At 37.0% G+C, this 7,023-nt stretch overlaps 1 pseudogene across 1 annotated transcript; it reads left to right on the top strand.

Moving 5' to 3' along the window:
* The first annotated feature begins 5,852 nt into the window (after nucleotides 1-5,852).
* LOC309970468 (nuclear transport factor 2-like) lies at nucleotides 5,853-6,247 on the top strand (annotated as a pseudogene). Its single transcript has one exon. The product of its transcript is annotated as a nuclear transport factor 2-like (transcript).
* Nucleotides 6,248-7,023: the final 776 nt, after the last annotated feature.

The raw sequence follows: 7,023 nt of genomic DNA, 5'->3' as shown, positions 1-7,023 counted from the left end.
AACGATCGGCATATTATGAAGACAGGCATTTTAGAGACAAATTATAAGATGGGCTAAAAAAGGTGGCTATCATTTGGCAAAGAAAGGCAGTTTAATTTTAAAAAATCATATAATTGTTATGAAAAGTATCTGTATAAATCAAACATTTCAGAGAGACAAGATATTGATCAGTCATGGCAATCCTCTCCAACTTTCCATACAAAACTATATAAAGGTACATAATAAAGTTAAATTTTAGACTGTTACAGTCAAAAGCATGCTTTGTTATTGAAGTTTTGCTCTATTTATTTGGATGATATTGGTATGAATAGATTAAAAGAACAAATATGAAAGAGACTCTCAATTCTGTTTTCAAAAGTATTTATAGGTTGGCACCTGGAGGGTTGCAGTAGTTCGTGAAAAGTCAATACAGAAATCTAGAGCATGTTCTTCTTCTCTTCCTTCATTAGAGAAATTGATAGCTGAGAGGAGCCCTTTGGTTGTCCGACACCAGTACAAGCCATGTTAACAAATAGTTCTTGGCGAGGCAGCCACAGACAGCGTAGCCTGAAATTCTCATCGCCACATATAAGTGATGCTGTACTGCTGCCACTCCTCTGTCTATTTATATTGCTAATTAAATCGCACAACTTGTTCAGTGTCTTCTGTTCTACATCCACTTTTGTGCTCGACATTTTGTACACCAAATTACATCCTTTTGCATGGGCCAAGTACATGATCCTATTCAGAGTCCTAATGCTGTTGTTCATTTTGTTCCATCAGCTAATGGTTAGAACTAATTGTTGAGAATTAACAGATATTGTGCCTTGAATCTGGATCTTTACACTCTTGCTCAGTCATGGAGTTTCTGACCTCTGAGTGAGCAGACAGTACCCAGATGAAGGAGAGGAAGATTCTTAAGACAGGAATACAGTGGAACGGCCATCAAGAGTTCCAATGGGGCACTTTTACTGGAGGAGGGAAGCAGATGCTGAGAGAAATTTCAGAACTGGACTAAAATAAAGAAAGGTAATAAAGAGAATTAGCACTGGAACATCCAGTGACCAAAGGACATGTGACAAAGGAACCAGAAAAGGAGAGTACGAGAAAAATAACTAAGGGGCTCAGTCAGAAGGTGTTAGGCTTCAAAAAATGTCACATTGTGCGTATGTGAAATGAAGAAGAGCAGGACTTTTAGCGAAAATAGAGTCAGCAGTTTTCCTTTCTTGCTGTTATTATTTAGTAGACATGCTTTATTTTGTAATTCAAGGTATTTTGAGTCTCTGTATCTTGAGGATCCTAGTAAGGATCACTTGTTGATGAACGATCTGTAGATGAGTCTAAAACCCATTTCCTCATTTCTTCTGGTGTCCTCTGGGTTATATTTTCATCATAATTTTCTTTTACTTAATTAAGCCTTCCATGAAGCCCAAAGTATTTAAATTGTAAGGATTGCTGAAATTGGGTCATTAAGGTAACTTCTAAGTAGAGGCAGTCTGCCAGAATTGTTTAAAAAAAATCTAAGATAAAAATAAAAAGGAGGGAATTGATGCTAGGTTTTTTGGGAAAAAAGAGAGTACACTTCCCCTAAGAGGAAAAAGAGATAACTAACAGAGGTAAAGTAAAAGATATCTAACTACTTAGAAGGCTGAGGGAGGATTAATATAAAATGAACCAAAATAAATAAGTAAATAAACAAGTACATAAATAATAAAGTGAACAGAACCTAGTCATAAATAAGCCATGGAGCTCAGAGGGTTCAAAGCAATTATATTAAAATACATAGCCAGATTACAAGCACCCCTATGACACAGGATAATTGAGCATGAACATAGTTATATTTACAGTAAAGTAATTAATGAATGACATACACAGCAATTAGAGTAGTCAGGACTCTTATCTTACTCCCCATCCCATAAAGTCAAATGCAAAGGACAAACAGCCAGCATTATTCCCCCAGTAAAATGCTCAAAGGCTATTCTCTAAAGGAAGTAAAATCAGTGTTGGGCAAAAGTCAGATTCTCATGGCAAGCATCCTTTCCCCCTTCCCTCTCCCACTGAATAAAATGCTATTGATGTTGACCTTGGCTTGGGGAATGCCGTCTACGGCCTGTCCCCTGGATCATGTAGCTCTACCTACCAAAGCAGCCCTACACAGAGCTCCTTAGAGAAAATATCTAGAAAAGCATCTTACCTTCCTGGCAACATATGGAACCTACAGCCTTCTTAAATGTGAATGGAGAAACAGGGAATGCCAGGTATGTGAAGAAAACAAGCAGGTTATAAGAGAAAGAAAAAAAAAATTTTTTTAATGGCTTTATGGGAGGTTGAGGAAATAGAAAAGGACTTTGAGAACGCTGAATGTGTTCAGAATGATCAGAGAAAGTACTGTATTTATAAAACAAAACTATAACGCTCTGAACAAAGAACAATCAGAGAAGATAAAAAAAGTTCTCAGAGATTAAACATACTATGGTAAAATTGAAGACTGACTGGAAAATAAGGTTGAGGATACCTCCTGGAATACAGAGCACAAAAGGATAAAGAGTCAGAAAATATGAGAGAGGAAATGAAGAAAAGAAGGCCCATCAGGGCTGTACATTGTCCTGACAGAAGGAACTCTGGAAAGAGAGGGCAAGAAAATGGAAAGGGGAGGGCTTCCCTGGTGGCGCAGTGGTTGGGGGTCCGCCTGCCAATGCAGGGGACACGGGTTCGTGCCCCGGTCCGGGAAGATCCCACATGCCGCGGAGCAGCTGGGCCCGTGAGCCATGGCCGCTGAGCCTGCGCGTCCGGAGCCTGTGCTCCACAGTGGGAGAGGCCGCAGCAGTGAGAGGCCCGCATACCACAAAAAAAAAAAGAAAGAAAAAGAAAAAAAAGAAAATGGAAAGGGATGAACGTCAAAATTATAGTAGAAAAGAAATTCCCAGAGCTGGAGGAGGATACATCTTCAGAGTGAAGACACAGAAACAAGAGTCATCAAACAAACACAAAAAACCCTGGCCTAGTACATGAAATTGCAAAATGGTACAAATAAAAAGAAGGTCCCAAAAGCTTCTTTCTAGAATAAACTAATTGCCTTCAAAGGAAAATGAGGCAATCTGGCATCAAATGTCTCACCAGCTGACTGGATACAAGATAACATTGGAGCAGCAATGCCCGGAAAACAGTATGCAGATTCCTCAAAAAATCAAAAACAGATTTGTCATATAATTCAGCAATCTGGGTATACAGACATATGCACTCCCATGTTTATTGCAGCATTATTGACAATAGCGAAGATATGAAAACAACCTAAGTGTCCATCAACAGATGAATGAATAGATATATATGGTGTACATATACAATTGAATATTATTCAGCCATGAGAAAGAAGGAAATCTTTCAATTTATGACAACATGATGGACCTTTAAGACATTATGCTAAGTGACATAAGCCAGACAGAGAAACATAAATACTGTATACTATCACTTATATGTGGAATCCGAAAAGCTAAACTTGCAAAAACAGTAAAATGGTGATTATCAGGGGGTGTGGAGGTACGGGAACAAGAGAGATGTTGTTTAAGGGTACAAACTTACCACTAGTAGTAATTAAGTCCTAGAGATCTAATGCAAAGTATAGTGAATATAGATAGCAATATCGTATCATAATATTCAAACTTGCTAAGAGACTACATCTTACTTATTCCAACTACAAAAAATAATTACATGATGTGATAGAAGTGCTAACTATCTCTACAATGGCAATCTTATCACAATATATAAATGTATAGATCAACAGGTTATACACCTTAAATTAACACAATATTATATGTCAAATATATTTCAAAACAAAGAAAGAAAAAGAGTTCAAAAGATGTGAATATGGTTCAGCAAACAAAAATATAAAAGGGCCCTTAAAATATGAAAGGATGCTCAACTTCATTCATATATATAGTAACAGAAATGCAAATTATAACTAAAATTGGATGCCATTTTTCACCTTTTAATTTGGCAAAATTCTAAAATTAGAGCAAAAAGTGTTATCAAAGCTGGGAGAAATAGAAACCTTCATACAAAATGGTACAAGCCTTAAAAGAAAAATTGGCAATGTTATCAAAATTACATTTCTGGAAATATATTCTAAAGACAGCACTTCTTGTATTAGATTTATATTTGTGAAAATGCCAATATTCCATTATTTTTATCCAAAACTAATAATTTCATATATTATAACCTTACAATAGCAAAAGATTGGAAGTAATGTAAATGTTTATATATAGGGCACTTATTATAAAATAACTGTTCGAAAAAATACTATGCAGTTGTAATTAAGAATCAGGATGCTCACAAAGATATGAGTGAAAAAATTAAAAAATAATATAAAATAGGACGCAAATTAAATGTGGTAAAATTTTAAACATTTGAGTGTAGAAAAAACAGAATTAATTTCATGTTGAGATGTAACATGAATGGGGAAGAAAGGGAGAAAAGGTAATATTTTCATATTGCATAAGATGATACTTCTAAAACTTGATACAAAAAAAAATACAGATTTAAGTTCTTATTTTAAGTCACAAAAATAATAGAAAACTAAAAATGCTATAAATCTGAAACTCTAAGAAGAGGGAAAAAAGACAAAGGTACAAATGATTTACATCTTCACCTGTCATATTAGAGGTTATTAGATATTGTCTAGTATTTCTAAATGAAGGAAAGAGAAAACCAAGCATGTTTTCTTGAACCACAGCATCAAGCACCAGAAGAGGCTGCTTCTGAAGAATGGGTCTGGGAATGAGAAGGGAAGTAGAACTAGTATTTCTATATTGCTTGATTTGTTACCAAATTCAAGAATTGCTCTGATAAAAAATATTTTTGACCAAAGGTAATGGATACAGGCAAAAATTCATATAACACTTGGTGTCAAAGATTCAAGAGGCAGAAACTATATATGATTTGTTCACCACAAAATTTCAATCACCCAGTGTCTGACATGTAGTAGATCTTAGTAAATAAGACATAAAAAGCTCTTACAAATCAATAAGATAAGAACATCATCCAAATAGAAAAACTGGTAAAATACATAAATATATAGTTCAGAAAATAATTACACATGGCCAATAAACATACTTAATGTTCAATCTCAGTAGTAACGCAAGTTAAACCTACAGTGAGTTATCACTTTTCCCTTGTCAAATTGGAAATATTTTATAATAATGCCTGCATGTATAGAAGTTGTGAGTCAAAACTCCCGTGTGCAACCAATTTAGGTATAAATTGATTTTTTTAAAAAATCAAGGAAGAGAAAGAATTCTTAAATATTTATACTTTTGACGTAGCACCCTTATTTCTGGAAATCAATCCTAATGAAATAACACAACATGCTATAAAAGATTAATGTATAAGGTATGTTTCCCAGTCGTATTTAACAGAGTGAAAATTAGCATCAATCCAAGTAGTCAACAATAATGGTTAAATAAATGTACATCCACATGAGAGCATATTATTTAATAATTAAAATGTCATTACAAAATATATGTAATCAAATGGAAATATTCGTGATATGATAAATGAAGAAATCAGCATACAAAGTAGCATATATACACCAATTTTGTGTGTGTGAGTGCATGGGTGTGAAAAAATTGCAGAGGGAAAACTTTAGTATTTCAAAATGTTAATAATGGTTATTTCTGGATAATAGTGATACAATTTATTATTCTTTTTTTTTGTATTTTCCACATTTTCTACAAGAAAGACTTATTTTTAGAAATGAAAACAACAGAGTGCAGTGGGGTGGCAAGGGAAGGTGGGAGAAGACCACACTGGGTTGCCGCCACTGCTGCCACCATTGTGCCAGTTCTTCGGGTCTCAAAGAGGCGGGGTGGCGCCCCAGAATGGGAGACAAGCCAGTTTGGGAGCAGACTGGATCCAGCTTCATTCAACATTACTACCAGTTATTTGATAATGACAGAACCCAACCACACATATTGACGCGACAAGTTATATTGAAACGACATGTCTTACTTGGGAAGGACAGCAATTCCAGGAGAAACCTGCCACCGTGGAGAAATTGTCTAGCCTTCCGTTCCAGAAAATCCAGGACAGCATCACAGCACAGGACCATCAGCCCAGGCCAGATAGCTGCATCATCAGCATGGTTGTGGACCAGCTCAAGGCCGATGAAGACCCTGTCATGGGGTTCCACCAGATGTTCCCATTAAAGAACATCAATGATGCTTGGGTTTGCACCAATGACATGTTCAGGCTTGCCCTGCACAACTTCGGCTGACCTCCTCCCTCCTCTTCCTGATACTATTCACACTCCTCCAGATGCTCCAAATATCATACACAAATGAGCAGGGCCACGGTGGGAGTGGGCAGGTGTGCTGCTGCTACTGAGGCATTGCACATGATGTTTGAACGCTTAGACTGGTTGCATCTGACAGGAGAAGTTTGTGTTGTACCAGCCCACGCCTTGGAAAGACTTAAGTAATGCAAAAGGTTGTCTTTTTTTTTTTTTAATCTACTGACAAGTTGCTCTAGTAACCCAAAGAAGTGAAGGAGAAAGCAGCTGCCTCACGGCCCAGATATTGATTTGTTCAGGTGTTTCATTGCCTCATGATACAACAAAACCACGAAAATTTTCTTAACAACAAAGAAATAAAAATAACAACAAATGGTACATCATTAAAAGTTAATGGAGGGCTTCCCTGGTGGCGCAGTGGTTGACAGTCCGCCTGCTGATGCAGGGCACACGGGTTCGTGCCCCAGTCCGGGAAGATCCAACATGCCGCGGAGCGGCTGGGCCCGCGAGCCATGGCCGCTGAGCCTGCGCATCCGGAGCCTGTGCTCCGCAACAGGAGAGGTCATGACAGTGAGAGGCCCGTGTACCGCAAAAAAAGAAAAAGTTAATGTAATTTTACTTCTGGTGATGGCAGAGTAGCTGATATTGGATGAAAACTCCTGCAGATAAAATCATAAACACTGGAAAAAATGAGAGAAAACAAGTCCAGAAACAGCAAGAAACTGGAAGAGAGTTACCTTTAAAACAGAAAAATCAACTTG

The sequence above is a fragment of the Leucopleurus acutus genome (assembly GCF_964270905.1).
Source record: "Leucopleurus acutus genome assembly, chromosome: 13".
Taxonomy (NCBI): domain Eukaryota; kingdom Metazoa; phylum Chordata; class Mammalia; order Artiodactyla; family Delphinidae; genus Leucopleurus; species Leucopleurus acutus.
This window is presented reverse-complemented; position numbering and strand designations above follow the sequence as displayed.